The sequence below is a fragment of the Maniola hyperantus genome, chromosome 2 (genome assembly GCF_902806685.2).
Source record: "Maniola hyperantus chromosome 2, iAphHyp1.2, whole genome shotgun sequence".
Classification (NCBI taxonomy): Eukaryota; Metazoa; Arthropoda; class Insecta; order Lepidoptera; family Nymphalidae; genus Maniola; species Maniola hyperantus.
Genome location: NC_048537.1, coordinates 10,108,162 through 10,125,137, shown reverse-complemented (window position 1 = coordinate 10,125,137; position 16,976 = coordinate 10,108,162). Strand labels below are relative to the sequence as shown.

At 36.6% G+C, this 16,976-nt stretch overlaps 1 protein-coding gene across 7 annotated transcripts in view; it reads left to right on the top strand.

Moving 5' to 3' along the window:
• Positions 1 to 279: 279 nt before the first annotated feature.
• Positions 280 to 16,976, top strand: part of LOC117988427 (myosin-IIIa-like) — a 50,222-nt gene continuing 33,525 nt past the window's right edge. For 6 of the 7 annotated variants that reach the window (XR_011238004.1, XM_034975596.2, XM_034975591.2 and 3 more), the window contains exon 1: positions 281 to 495. The gene's annotated coding sequence lies outside the window, so the exon portion shown is untranslated. Of the gene's footprint in view, positions 496 to 16,976 lie in introns of all 7 variants that reach the window. The other variant, XM_069505861.1, reaches the window with a different exon arrangement.

The window sequence follows — 16,976 nt, the reverse complement described above, 5'->3', positions numbered from 1 at the left end:
GAAATATCTACTCACTATTAATGGATGATAAAGTAATCGATACTGAATGAACATTATCTATAACCGTTTTTAAGTCACGCTTGTTTATGAAACACTTGGGTCGAGAGATGTCATAAATATTGCTTAGATGTGTAACGTTTAAGTTAGCATCTGAAACGTAGATCTTTCCCACGGCTGGCAATTTAGAAGTTTTGCTGGTTTATTCATGAGTAAATAAACAGCATAATCTTATCTGCTATGCGGCAGACAGTGGAGGGGAAAGGGGGTGTGACGTTCCGTTAGCCAGCCGCAGCCACAGCTGATTTCACATGTCCGTGAATTTTGCGTCCGTTCTGTCGTGCGCTCTCTCAGTGCCACGCTAGAAATGCCGGCTTCGTAAATACGATACTTGAGTTTTGGACAGTGAATGGGTGTACATTTATTTTTCGTGACGTTCAGTAATTATTATCAATTTGATAATTGGAAGTTGAATAAAAGGTGTCCCTTTCTCGGTCGGTAAGTGTTTTTCGTTTTTGTTTTTAGTTTGGTAAGATTAGTTATATCTTATAAATAGTTTTAGTTAATGCTAATGGTTTGTGGATAAATGACACGTATTTTTGGAAACCATAACTTTTCAGAAGGAAGGGGTCCTTCTGATAAGTTATGGCGTAAATTGTATAAATCAAATATTTCATTAGATTTTCTTCAATTTTCTAGCACGTTCCCGGTATAAACTTTAGCCGGTATCAAAAAGATAAACTAGTATTATATTCCATGCACTGAATTAAAAAAAGTAGGTAGGTATAAGTAAGTAGGTACCCACTTAGTTAAAGAGGTTTGATGCTTTTCGAATTATTTTATTAGCCTACCTACCTCTTATAAAATCATTAGAATAGATAGGTATTTTTAAAGCTAGCTAAATGGGAAGGTAGGTAGGCATTAGGGTATAGTAATGAGTACGCGACAGGTCGAGATGGCATTCAGGGTAGAGGCGGGGGGACGCCCCGCACACCCGCACGTCACCCGCGCTATCCCGCACCGGGTTAGCGCGGGGGCTGTATGGGTGTGCGGAGCGTCCCCACCCCGATTGCCATCTCGATCTGTCGCGTACTATAGGTATATTACAAAACAAAAACCGAGCGCGTTCGGTCATTTGGAAAATTGCGAATCGCTTCAGCAATTTATGACGTTGGTTTTATTCTTATCAAAACCAGTCTAAGCACTCTATGCAATTTTTAATAAGGGTAATGCAATAATGACCTTGAAGACATTTGTACAAACTTTCTGTAATAAGTACCTAGGTATAATGTTCTTTTTACGCCAAACAGGTACCTATCTACTTATGTACTCATTGCGCACAGATAATAATTGCCGTTATTGAAGCTGCACCTGAGTGCATCCATATAAGTACCTATAAATTATTATATCTTATATATATTTTTTATAACATACTTACCTACATAATAAACTAGATGATGCCTGCGATTTGGTCCATGTGAATTTAGATTTTTGAAATCCCCTGAAAACTCTTTCATTTTCCCGGACAAAAAGTAGCCTACGTCCGTCCCCGAACTGCAAGCTATCTCTGTACCTACGCGACAGATCGAGATGGCAATCGGGGTATGAGGCAGGGGTAGTGACTGTGCGGGGCGTACCCCGCACACCCTCACGGCACCTGCGCTATCCCGCAACAGATTAGGACGGGGCCTGTGTGGGAGTGCGGGGCGTCTCCACCCCCATTGCTATCTCGATCTGTCGCGTAGTACTATACCTCTGTCTGTTAACTTTTCATCCATCCGTTTCACCGAGTTCGATAAAATTTAGGGTTAGCTTGCATCCCGGTTATGGACATAGGATGCTTTTTACCCCGGAAAATCAAAGAGTTCCTCCGGGATTGACAAAGAACTAAGTCCATGCGAGTGAAGTCGTGGGCATCATCTAGTATTCGAAATAAATTTTAAAGTTACCTACTAATTTGGTACAGATTGTGAAAGTTATAGATTATATTGTATATACCTATCTATTATGTAAGTAGGTACCGATATTCCAAAGGCTTCAATATAAAATTTTCAATCAATTGTAAAATACCATTCAAAGATACTCGATGCCCAAATGACTTGCCAATAAACTGTATGTACTATGGTGTCCAAATAACCACAACTTTGAGGAACAGTCCTGTAAAAGTCACCTAACGATGTTCAAATCTATCTTCTCTGAAATCTTGCCGATTAGAGGGTTACTAATTTAGTTACTTTAGACCAATAGAAACTAAAGGAAACGCTGATTAATTGACATTATCAACGTACAGCTCAAGAGAGCGGGGAGAGTGAAGTCTTCTAACCGTTGATGAAAATCTAACAATTTTGAGATTAGAGCTCTCTCTCATACAGACGAAGAATACTGATTTTACTTTAAAGTATACTATATGTATAGTAATCTTAATTTATCATCGTTTGTTATCACAACATGAGGTGTGGGAACGTTGTCAACACCAAACCGTTTATCAATATTTTCATCACAACTAAAATTAAGGCATTCACTCATGCTATAATATGTGTTTTAGTTTGTAGTTTTTGTTTCATCCCATAGTGCTTTTTATTGTGATGCTTTACTGCTAAGTATAATACAAAACGCCAAAGTATCTAGTATCAATGGTTTGAACTGTGCGTTGATATGCCAGTCAGTCATTTTCTCTTTTAAATAAATAACTAGAAATAACTAGATAATGCCCGTGGCTTCGTCCACACGGGTTTATCTATATCCCATATTCGTTCCTGGGATGCAAGTTATCTCTGTAGTCGTCATTCGTCAAAATGGTTAATGGGTTAAACAGATGGACCATGAAAAGCTAGCAGACAGACACAATTTCGCATTTATAATATTTAAGTACCTATTAGTATCGATATGGAATACTTAATAAGTATTAACTACAGGCTCCACCTATTTTGTAACTTTTCACGTCCACCTTTTCCATTCTAAAAGATGGCCAGCTTACTAATGCTGGTGCTTCAATTATACGTCTATGTAATAATCCATTGCTCTCGTATCGGCGCACGCGCAGTGCCCACGTGTAACACCATTAGTCTCGAAGCCGTTACAATTCAATGATCATCCAATTTTCATACAATCCGTATTTCATACTAGTTCTCATTGCACAAGGGTATGTTTTGCACTAGCATTGTTTAAATTTTCACACAACAATTTTCTAGCAATAATAGATACCTACTCAGTATTGTTCATAATAATTATTTATCGATGTATAAAAATTGTTCTATATGTTACCTATGGGGGGGGGGGGGGGGGGGGGGGGGGGGGGGGGTAAATAAAGTAACTATTGAAATATTAAGTAACTAAACCAGTATTTAATTAGTTTTGAATTGGACCACAACAGATACTAATATAGTAAAACTAATTAAATACCAATCACGTCATGACGTATAACTAGTGATATTTTTAATGACTGTTATTTGAACTTGTTTAAAATTAATTCACTTTTAATAGGAATAATACTAAGTAAAGTTAAGATAAGCAAAAAAGCAGAAAAATATTGATTTTCTATCAATTAGCTGAGGTTATTAATCTAAATTTATAATTAAGAATTTTATACATAATACGAGTAAGTATATTATTTCTACGCCTGCAACCAACGCTGCCCACAACACTGTTCGCCCTACGTGTGGATCGGGAACAGTGTTTGGGCCAGCGTTGGGGCCGGTGTTAGTCTACATTCTACAACTGGCTAACTGATACATTATTATCTACTTAAAGCTCAAACTGATAGGTTTTCCACTCTGAAATTTCGCATGTTGGTGTCTAAAAATCCTAAACCTACGTAGAAATCGCAAAAAAAGCTAGTGTCAGCATAATATTTACGGTAAACCTATTTCTAACTCAACCGTACTAAAATGCATTGTTTCAATGTAAAAGTTTGTTTACATGAATGCGACTAATAAAGATAATCGGTTCGCGGGTGACGCGCACTAGAGTCTTCCGGATCTAATTGCATTGTCAAAGACGCAGAGCCAACCGGATGTTTTATTACGTTTCGAATACATTAAAATATTTATTACAAAGCAGCGCAGGCGAATCAGAAGACATTACTGTATAATTTTTAATTATTATTTAAATGATGTCAGCAATCAACTTATGGAAATTGATATAGGCACCTAGTAACATAAATTGGCTTAAAATTATATCCGGGCATCATCTAGCCCGCGACTTCGTTCGCATAGATTTAGTTATTTTTAATGCCGTAGGAACTGTTTGATTTTCCAGGATTAGCCTATGGCCATCCCTGGGATGCAAGCTATATCTGTACCAAATTTCGTCAAAATCGTTTAAACGGTTGGGCCATGAAAACGTAGCAGACTTTCGAATTCATAAAATTAGTATGGATGACATCACGTGAGTCTGGCATATATTTAAATACTAGCTAATGTCCGCGACTTCGTCCGCGTGGATTTCACGTTTTTCAAAATCCCGCGGGAACTCTTTGATTTTCCGGGATAAAAAGTAGGTTATGTGTTAATCCAGGGTATAATCTATCTTACCAAATTTCATCCAAATCCGTTCAGCCGTTTTTGCGTGATTAACAAACATCCAAACATCCAAACATCTACACTTTCACGTTTATAATTCCACTAGCTGCCCTGGCGAACTTCGTTCCGCCTAACAGTCGATTCAATTTTTTTTAATTTTTCTCTCCGTAAGAACCATCCTCGTACTTCAAGGAATACCTATTATAAAAAAAGAATTAGCGAAATCGGTTCAGCTGTTCTCGAGATTTGCGATGACCAACACATTGAGTGATTCATTTTAACCGACTTCAAAAAAAGGAGGAGGTTCTCAATTCGTCGGAATCTTTTTTTGTTTATATTATAGACTAGCTTATGCTCGCGACTTCTTCTGCGAATTTTTGTCAGTCCGTTAATAAAAACAATAATTTTTCAAGAATTCAAACTAAGCTATATAATACAGCCGTCTCTTATTATACAGCGGCACTATGTGGTCACGATCTGTGACCATAATGACGATACACGTAAAGACCGCGAGTTTTAAGTAACATCTATTTCCAGATGATCGCTGTGTACTATAGTGCCCACGGTAAAGTATAGTACGCGACAGGTTGATATGGCAATCGGGGTAGGGACGCTCCGCACACCCGCACAGCCCCCGCGCTAACCCGGTGCGGGCGAGGGCGAGTGACGTGCTGGTATGCGGGAAGTCTCCCCGCCGTACCTACGTGACAACTAGTGTGTCCTACATATTATTATGAAATAGATCAATTTTTGACTTTGTAAAACTTATAGAACGAGACTGTAATGTATCGTCTCATTTTTTTACAATCGTTCAAATATTATTATATTCTTGAAAAGTAACAAAAAAAATCCGTTTGGTAATAATAATTAATTAAAACTTTTACGCTGCATTCATTACATTACGCTCATATTGCTACGTTAGTGCCAACATAGCATGGCTAAAATATCAACATAATAAGATTTTAATTATAATCACATAAGTTCAGACACCTTTGCCTTACTGTACGCAAACCTTCTTACAGAAGACGTTTTATATCAATTTGTTTCGTATTCCTTACGGTGCTTTTAATTCGAGCATTGGACGCGATCGCGCGAAGTGGCATCGACTCGACATGACTCATAGAGATAGTATACAACATGACTGATCCGCCATCTTCGTCCGCCATCGACGTTTCACGGCAGTTGTCAATCAGAGCGAAAGATTGTATGCTTAGTATAAGATTTTACATCTCACCAATGTTGATAGCATTCGAGCATCCAAATACTTCAGTGTCAAAGTAAAATAGACCGTAACTGCCTTCTTTTAAAGTCGAAGTTTTTCCATATACCTACTTATCTGCAGCCCGGTTCAAGTGGAAACGTTGCAAAATCAAAATCATTGATACTGAATTTTTTACTTTAAATCAAAGATTTTTTAAGTTCATTGTTCTTTAACGCAGGAGTGATTCGACGGTAGAATTCTATAAACGTTAGTGAGATGTTAAATTTCGTACTAAGCACACTGATGCGCCTATACAATAGCACGATATCGATAATCGACCTCGATATTCAGAAAGACTCGGAGATTTCACTACAGCGAGACAATCGTTTAGATTTGCATAATCCTCTTTTAGAAGTAGAACCAAATATTACGAAATAATATACACCAAATGTTACGAATATAAACTATAACGTAACGCAACAAGGTACATTGTCTGATAATGATGTGTAATGTGATAATTTGAATACTAAATAACCAACAACTAGCGCTGACTTAATGAAGTCAAAACATGACATTGTTGTTTTATTAGCTGAATAGTAGGCATCTATACAGTATTAATTACAGTTAAATGTTGGTACCTAGTACCTACCTATTTGCTGAATAGTGAATGAGTGTATTAAGAGACAAAAATATGTCAGCGTTAACATTTTGTTCTGCGGTCAAAAGATATTTTGGATTTTGAAATTGAAAATAATTTTATATGATTATATATATAAGGTACATTCAAACTGAAGACTAAAATTACCGCATTCGGCATTTGGGTCACATATAATGGAGCATTATCTCTGCTACTCTCATGCATTTTGTATCTTTTGTCTAATCAGCGAGCACGAATTTTATATGCTACTAACAACCTGCCCCGGCTTCGCACAGGTAACTTATTACACTTTTCGTATAGATCTATAATAATTCTAAAAAATAAAATATAGCCTATGTGTGTCTTTCAGGAATCATGTAGCTTTTTACTGGTGAAAGAATTTTCAAAAAGGTTCAGTAGTTCCAGAGATTACTTCCTTTTATTAATTAGGTTTTTAAACATCCCGTGGGAACTGTTTGATTTTCCGGGATATGAATGTCACTCTCCAGGTCTTTTTCTATACCCATGCAAAAAATCACGTCAATCCGTTGCACCAAGCCAATAAACCATCAAACAAACACACTTTCACATTTATAATAAGGGTACTGATAGTACAGACTAGCTTATGCTCACGACTTTGTCCGCGTGGACTACACAAATTTTAAATCCTTATTTCACGCCCTTAGGGGTTGAATATTAAAAAATCCTTTCTTAGCGGATGCCTACGTCATAATAGCTATCTGCATGCCAAATTTCAGCCCGATCCATCCAGTAGTTTGAGCTTTGCGTTGACAGATCAGTCAGTCACTTTTTCCTTATATATATTTAGATGAAAGAATAGAACGTTACTAGGGTAAAATAAGTGAAAATTCGCGACAAAAAACGACAAACATCTAGAAATGATTTTTCAGAAGTGGAATGTATTTTTTTATGACGAGTCATTTTTTATTTCCTCTGAAATGAAAATTAATTTTACACTCTATTTTATATTTATTGCAATATCTTTATTGCTACACATACTATAGAATATTGATATTAATTAATTAGTATCAATCCAGACGATGCTGTTATAAAATCAAATTTTCTACTGTTGTGTTAAATGAAACCCATATTACGTTTCACCATAACAGACATGCACACCAACTCGTGAGCACAATGTAGGTATTCTACTGAAATTAAGGCTAATGTTACTTCTTACATGATATGTTCTACATGTGAAATTGATACATATATAATGATCCAGCTTTCGTAGAGATACCAGCACATATCTAATTTTCTACTAACTATCTAGATATCTATTACCCATATTTTAATGAAATTTCACACAAGTTTAGTTATTAAACTAAAATAGTATTGAAATATGTGAAACTAATTTGAAATCAAAGGTTAATAAAAATTGATATCTATTGCCAGCTCGTTTTAATGACCAAAAATATTAATACGAATACAAAATATAATATCACATTTATTTTATTAACATCAACTCTTATTTTAATTAATATTCATCAAAATAAATTAATTTAAGTTTTGAAATTAATTTGCTACTCAGGGAATTGTTTTGCTAATTATGATAAATATTTCATTCAATATATTTTTCATTACCTCATGCTATTTGCATAGTATCCTATCTAATATTTATGTATCTACTTTTATGTTCGTATCGGATTTTACTATTAAATCTTAAGAGGATTAAGTAAGAGTTAATTTTTTGCTGGCTAAAATTACTTAGTTATATACCTACATAATTTCTACCTTTTATATCTAGCTTTTGCCGACGCGACGATTGCATAAGACAGCGTTGATGGTTTAATGGTCTGGATAGATTTTAGTCCGGTACGTGGACTTGTGGTGCAGTTTACTTTCTGGATAGGTATTTATTGAGATTTATTTTCAGTATTAGTTGTACAAGAAGATACATATAGTTTCAGTGTACAGTATTTATTATAAGTGGTTAAGTAACACTTTACAGTTTTCTTCTATTCATCTTCAGTTTTTTTTTGCATTCTAGGCAGTGATATGATATACCTAGTATAATAAGTCAATGATTCTAGGTGAAGAAAGAATCAGCTAAGAGTCAATGCTCATGTTATAGATATACCTAAGTAGTATTTTATCTATAAAAATCTTTTATTTATCGCTTTCACAAAGAATCGGATGGCATTAGTAGATCGATGATCGTAAACGCTGCAGTTCCGTCATGGTTTCTAATTCACGGAAACGACCTATAGCCCCTTTTGTTGGAAACTAGTTCAGGCAATCGACTCGGGCCCTAATGGCTTTTCTGCGAGTTGACACCGATATTTTACTGATAATTCAGATCGTTTACGAGCTGGTAAGCGAAGTTACCAATAAGCTTTCTTGCAAATAGAATCTGTTGCCAGAAATTGGATCATTTCTAGAACGCGTATAAAAGCGTCTAGGACCAAACTTTGTAGAACTATAAAAGAGATGTAATATTTCTTTAAGAGATTGAAACTTAAAAACGTTAACATTGTTTTATTTCTTCAAAATATTATGTTATATGTATGAAAGAGTAGGTATATTATAATACTAGCTGACCCACCCCGGCTTCGCTCGGGTGGAGTATTTCGGACTGGGAGTGTCATCGTGAAGCCGTTGCTTGATACCTAAAATATCAATTCACTATCAGAAATTCTAAAATCCCCACGATTTAGGACTTTAGTACTTTGCAGCATCAGGATTGAGGAGTTGGGATCCGAAGTTCAATGATGTAGCCTATGCTCGGTACCTAAATTAATTTTGCATCATCCGCAGTTACTGAAACATTATAGTTTAGGAGTGCTGTACCCTACATCATCAGGGTTGAGGACTTGGGACTTGAAGTCTGAGAATAAAGTCGTTGCTTGGTACCTACAATATGAATTCACTATGAACACTTCCTGAATCTTGATAACTCAGGCGGGCAGTAACCCTGCAGCATCAGGATTTAGGAGTTGAATCTAGATTTTTTTATGTGACCACCACTAAAACTTTTTTGGTTGATTTAAAAAAAAAATTGCAAATCGGTCCAGAAACCTCGAAAAAATCGATGTAGAAAAAAGAACCACCTCCTTTTTGACAGTCGGTTGAAAACCGATGACCTTGAAATATTTACGGAACAATCTTTAAAATATCCCCTTTCTAACAAAAAAAGAATGAATGAAATCGGACTACGCGTTAATAAATTACAACTCAGTATACATTTTAACTTTCATCCCCTCTCCTACGGGAACCATGCTGAATTTCGGGATAAAAAGTATCCTATATTCTTCCTCATAGTATGACCTCAAATCGTACCAAGTTTCATTGGAATCCATTCAGTAGTTTCAGCGTGATGCGCGGCCGTGATACAGACAGACAGACAGACAGACAGACAGATAGATAGACAGACAGACAGACAGACAAAAATGAAAAAATTATAGTTTTGGGTTCAGTATCGATTATAGAGTGCCCTCGAAAAAAAAAATTCAAAATATCTTCAATGTACAGAATTTGACCTGTTACAGTTTTATTATAAGTATATTGATAAGTGAAGTCGAGGGACTAAAATTGATATAGGGCATTGCTCTGTTCATTTATTAGGAATAGTCAGCGACGGGTTGAGATGGCAATCGGAATATGATGCGCGGGGACATCACGCAGACCCACAATTCACCCGCGCTCGGTCGCACCGGGTTAGCGCGGGGGCTGTGCGGGTGTGTGGGGCATTCCCTCCCCGATTGCCATCTCGAGCTGTCGCGTACTATACAATAATTGGCAATCATTTAAAAATACTAACAGTGTTCTAAACAAAAAGTACTACTTAACTGTGGTTTAAAGTAGTGCAATAATCTATTGTGATCAATGGGATGGGAGTGAACCACATAAATGACTTTTCTTGAAGCGCTCTGACCTCTTCGGTAGGTCACCTAAATATTTAAACATAATTGGTTTCTTTTTAAACGATGTACGATCAAACAATAAAACAATAGCATTGCCTTTGAACGTCTTTAGAAAAGTAAGTAGGTAGACAACGAACCGTTACAGATCGAAACTTAGTTCAATCAGGTTAGTAATATTACCTCCGTTGCTTTACGTCTTATGTCAAGGTTCTAAATTAGTTCTTGGAAAAAATTGGGATTCTTGGCGTCCACATTTCGGGTGAGGTCCAATTTCGGGATCATTTGGAAAGTAAGGCCAAATTAGCCTCAAAAAACCTTGGAGTTTTCAACAGAACAAAGCGGTACGTCGCGTCGCGCCCGAGCACAGACTCCTTTTCTCCATAAAGCGCAAGTCCGCCCACATACGGAGTACTGCTCTCACCTTTGAGCCGGAGAACCGACTCCTTCCATTTGATCTAATCCAAAGGTGGGCTGTTCTACTTGTGGACGATCCCAATCCAACCGGCTCGTTGGAAAGTTTGGAGCACTGCAGAGACGTAAGCTCTCTTTGCGTGTTTTATCGCCTCTATAATGGGGAGTGCTCTGAAGAGTTGTTTGATCTCTTTCCACCCTCCTTTTTCTACAACCGCACCGCACGCCACCGCAAACAATTCCACCCTCATCACCTGGGTGTCTGGTGCACTTTGACCACTCGTTGTGCCAAATCCTTTTTCCATTTTTCCACGCACATGCAAACTGTGGAATCAACTCCCTTTGGCGGTGTTCCATTAGATTACAACATGGGGTTATTCAAGGGGCGGACCAACAAATTCCTGAAAGGCTGGCAACGCATTGGTGGTTCCTCTGGTACTGTAAATGTGCATGGGCGGCGGTAATCACTTAACATCAGGTGACCTGCCTGCTCGTTCTCTCGCCATTTTTATAAAAAAAAATAACGAAATAATATTTTGATAATTATAAGTATTATGCCACTTTTTCTGTGTCATTAAAGAAACGTACGGTAAATATTGTTAGAATTTCAAAAGTTGTTTCTTGAAAACAAAATTAAAAAAAAACAAAAACAATAGTTCTTATCATTTTTGTTGAAAAGTTGAAAATAACTAAGTGATCCAGCAAGAACAAATTAATAATTCCCTTTAAATTCAAAATGGTGACTGGAATTTGGTCGCCATTTTGAATTTCAATCAATGACTCCTTCTGAAGGTAAGAGCAACAAAATTCCTATTGGCAATTTTTGCAATTTTAAATTACCAAACCGGATTGACTTGTAACTGAATTCGATAAATAATGTTGAAATGGGTTGTGTCGAGTTAGAAATACCAATAGAATTTCCAAACAGCAATGATTCCACCGGTTCAGATGATTCTGTAACCTTCACGCCCGCCGACCGACATACACAATCATGAACTCAAAATTTGCAATAATACCCTTAGTATGAGTTTACATATCTCGATAATGTTAGTGGATTGCGAGTACTTACCTACTAAAATATGTCAGAGTAAAATGGACGTCAAACTCCCTTCTTTCAAGTCGTACCTACATTCTGCATTACCACTTTATATTACACATTGTTTTCTTAAGCGGCGCTTGTAGATTGAGCATAGATTAGAATTCAGATCCATTTTATTTTAACGTTACAGTAGGTATTGTACGCGACAGGTCGAGATGACAATCAGGGTGGAGACGCTCCGCACACCCCCACAGCTCCCACGCGTACCCGGTGTGGGATAGCACGGGTGACGTGCGGGAATGCGGGGCGTCCCCCCCCCCCGCGTCATACCCCGATTGCCATCTCGCTCTCACGTACTCTTGGATACTCGAAAGCCATTAAGCTGATGAGATGTGCAAACTCGGACTATAGATAGTTTAATCACTGGACGGTTGAGTGGTATACATGCACCAAATGCTGTAAAGAACAATGTGTGGATTGTGGGTACATAGGAGTACGGGCCCAGTACAAACGAATGTGATTGTCATTGACGCGTTTTCCCTGAGGCTGTGTGAACCTGTGCTAACAATGGAGTTTTATTCATTGTATAAGTGATTTTGCCTCGAGATTGCATCGCTGTATAGTGCGTATTGGTTTCTAACAACCTGCATCTTAAACTGAACGATAGTCGTTACCTATTTAATTTTGAGATTTCCACACGGGTGGCAAATGTACAGATGCTATATACTTACATCATCACCTTACTAAAGATAATTTTATTTTTGTAGCGACTTGCTTTTACTCGGATTTTGTTCTCTTGGTTTTGTTTTTTTGAACCCCCTCAGCACGGTAATGTTTATGATAATATTACCGTGCCTTCAGTTTCCCTGGGATTAAAAGAACCTAGATCACGCATGTCAGACCGTCTCGGACATACAGACACAAATGTAAGTAGGTATACCTACCTAACTTTTAAATGGGCATTTGGGTTTTGACTTTTGATTAGGCGAAATCATAGACCAGATTCTTTTTTTTGTTTAGATGTTTATAAGTCCCGCAAATTGCTATTGCGCTGGAACCATGTCTCATTAACATCGAAATGACGTCATTTTGACGTCAGTCGAAATAAAAATATACCATCAGCTCGAAACTACAGTCTAGTGGTGACGTCACTAAAATGGCGGCCACGCACATTAGCAATTTGCGGCACTTATATTAGAAATATATCAATCATCAGTATCATAATTTGATGGAAATGTTTGACATGGTAGAATTAGGTAGACATCTATGGGTACTTACAGAATATAACCAGACTGCGACCATATATTATTGCGTGTTACTACGTTTACCACCTACCTACCTATTGATAAAGCTTATATCGATGTAAATAATAGATACAGTGAGTATTATTGCCAATTCGATTTGCAAGTAAAATAGTGAAAGTGTGATTGTGCCCTACAAGATTAATAAACCAGTGAAAGTGTTCAATGCCGCCCATTGATTACTTTAATATCCCGACGGCATGCAGTAGGCATTGTTGGGTATGTTTTCCCCAAATAGAAAGTCTCAAAACGTAATATTTATTAGCGCTTGCGTCCAAAATAATCTTAGAAATCAAGATTTTTGTTAGTTATCAAAATTATTATGTAACCAAAATTGGTTATTAACTATTAAGTAATAGATTTATGAGACAGGAAATAAACTAAAAATTATTAACTTTTTACTTAAATTCAATCTTCAAAGTAAGGTAAAGGTACTTAGTATGGGTAAATAGATATTAGCTGAAATGGCAACCACTAAAAATATATGTGAAAGTTACCTACCTACCTACTCAAGAAGTTATACATAGGGTATGGTAGCAATGCAATAATTTTTTTTTAAATTTAACTGTTAGCTAAATGGTAATTTTAAAACGCCATTTAAATTTTAATTGGTTTAAGTATTATAAAAAAAGCTATTAAAACCATAGAAACATTTGGATAACAAGATACGGTGAAGTGAAAGACACTAACGGGTTACAAGATCCTATACTTATCGGTGCCAAACTGTTGAATTATTTATGAGCACTTATGCGCATCTAATACGTTTTTTATTCACATCAATTATTTTAGTTTCACGAGGACGTAACACACCTCGTTAGTAGACTCGACATTATAGAAAACTATGGAAAACTAAACAGTTCCAATTCGAAAATACGCTATGAATATCGTGTCCTATAATGTAGTCCACGTGGACGATACAAGTTGCGTGAAGTCGCGGGCATAAGTAGTATAGATACTATTAAGGTAATTAATTAACATTAAAATTTGGTGCATGATTCACAATAAATAATATGTTATCACTGATGAATTATGCACCATTTGTTTTATGTAATAAAATTACGCGTTGAAATGCTATTGAAATACCAAATTGATTAATAATGAATTCCTGTGTTGACATTTTTTCAATAAACAATTTAATATTGCAACAGATTGCTAACCTATAATATTTATTTCAATGTGATTCGTATTTGATTTCATAAATTACAGTAAATATGTTTAATACAGCATACCTAACACGCTTCGGGGTGAAAAGTAAAACATTATAAAAATTGAAGTTACTTTTAACATAGGAGTCACGAATCAGGATTGACACAGTTTAGTTTTAGGTATACAATTAAAGTTTAGATAACGAAGGAACGATGTTAAATACCTACTTTAGCAGACTCTAAAATATTTTCAAGGTGGTTCTTACTGTGACCTAAAATGAGATCTGTCCATAGATAACAGAAGTGTTATCTATGGATCTGTCCAATGCTTTTCGCATATTAGCGGACATAATATCGCTCACATCGAATATTTAAGTATAAAGTCATATTTTTTTTAATATTTTCTTCGAAATATTATGAAGAGTGTCTGGCAGGGGGTTGCCACGATACTAAGTGCCTGGCAATGCATATACATACATACATACATACATACAAAAGACATATGAAAAATTTGACTTTAGGCACAGGTTTACTTTGACGTAAGATTACACCTTTCTTCTTCTTCTTCGCTCTGGGCTGGTTTCCGCACTTAAACGTTTCCGTCTGTTGTGCGTGCATTGCCCCTCCCCGCCGAAGTAGTTTAGTACACCTTTATTACCTGTTATCTCCCAAAGCCACCATGATTCAAACTTCATTGTCGCTGTGTTGGGGACAATACGCAGCGAAACTTTCAGTTTTTATTAAATAACGAAGGTCTGGCACGCGCTTGCTCTTAGTCCAGTAGCTTGTAACTTTTGTCCTGTAATGGACAATCATTAATATTATATCAAAAGGCCAATGGCAAGGTTTCTACGCAACATTGCACCAGACGGAACGCTGCGCTCCATCGCCTGATAAGTTGGTATTACGACATTTTATTTATATTTTTATCCGGTAAAAAGCTGTTAAACAAGCAACGTTACACCGATTAAATATAATACCATAATATAGGTACGTGTAGTACGTGACAGGTCAAGATGGCAATCGGGGAGGGAACGCCCCGCACACTCGCATAGTCCCCGCGCTAACCCGGTGCGGGCAAGCGCGGATGACATGTGGGTGAGTGCTGCATCGCCCCGCCTCATACCCCGATTGCCATGTCGACCTGGCGAGGATTAACAAAATTGATCCTTTGTAAGTAACGAGATTGCGGTGTGGTCGAAATATGATCTCATTAAAACGATACTCAAGTCAAGGTCTAGCCTTCATGAGTCTTATGTGAGAAGGTGACGGCCACGGATTAAGGCAGCAGATTTTGTACAAATACGTGATGTCCATGTATACACACGTGAGCATTTCCAATGTGCGTAGTAAAGAAACCATTTAACTGTTGCACGTGAACGACAGTCGGTATGTACTTTGGTACCATAGATAACCTTCTGTCATCTATGGTACAGTTACTACCTACATGTTGTTAATACATGAAAGTATTTAGTTGTATGAAAAATTTAGTAGGATCGCAGGTTAACCGCTAGATTCAGGCAGCGCATGACTGGCGTGTGGAAGTTCCTACAAGAGAACTAAATGGCGCAAAAACCATTCCAAAACAAAAATTGCTAATTTCAAGCTGAAATCGCAAATGTCAGTTGCGTTTGGTAAAGTTGTTAACTGTCCATAAAACTTTTAGGCAGAACTTAATTAAGTAATGGCCCGATGAAAGGTTAAATAAATGTTACATGACTTTAATCAAAACTTGTTTGTCTATCTTTATTCTTTATATATAAAATTCAAATTCCTGACTGACTGTTTGACTTATATATATCAACGCACAGCCTAAACCGCTGGTCCTAGAGACACCACATCCACTAAGAAAGGATTTTTAGAAATTCTACCCCTAAGCGGGTTAAATGGGGGATGGAAGTTTGTACGAAAGTCCGTCATTTTTTAAGTTACATCGATGAAAATTGGCATTTATTTTTTGGTTTTAAATCATCCGTTCGTAATTTTTCATGTTATTTGCATAAAAATTGGAATTTGGGTTTTCGGTTACAAATGAAGAAATACGTGTTTCAGGATTTTCAACTCCTACCTCGATTTTCTAAATTCCACCCGAGCGAAGCCGGGGTGGGTCAACTAGTTTATAATAACAGTCTATTTATCAATCATGATTTGGCAAATTAACATAACTGCTTTAACTACTTACTTATATAATAAGTGTGCCATCATAATACAATCTACATAGTCGTAATAATTAATTTATTATACCTAATGAAAATTAATGCTTGTTCATCTTTTCATAATGTATATTGTATACGCACGCACATCGTTCGTCTAATTGAGTTGAAAAGTACCTAATAGTGTGATTTACGAGAAGGTTGCTGTTATTGTAATTTGAGGTTAGTCACCATCATGATCAATCACTGCTGAGCACAGGTCTCCTCTCAGAATGAGAAGAATTTGGCCATAGTTTACCACACTGCCCAAGTGAGGATTCGCAGACGATTTGAGGTTAATATTGTTAATTAATATTCTAATCAATTTAAACGTATGTAAATTTTGATTTATAAATTAAGCATAATATTAGGTATAACTTAATTTATTATTACTTTGTAACTACAATTTTGGTACATGAAAAATAAAAATTAATAAAAATTAATAAGCTAATCTGGCCATCCATAAAAATAGTTGCTAAAAACTCAGATGCAATAATATTGTAGATTCGCAAGGTAGGTACTTAGCTACAATATCTTTATTGTAGTTTATTACATGTGCCACAGCGTCATATTCTTCATTGCTGAAGGTCCACTAGCATTAATCACAAGTAGTTTTTATTGGTTTTCTTGAGACTTGTGTCTTAAGAAAGCG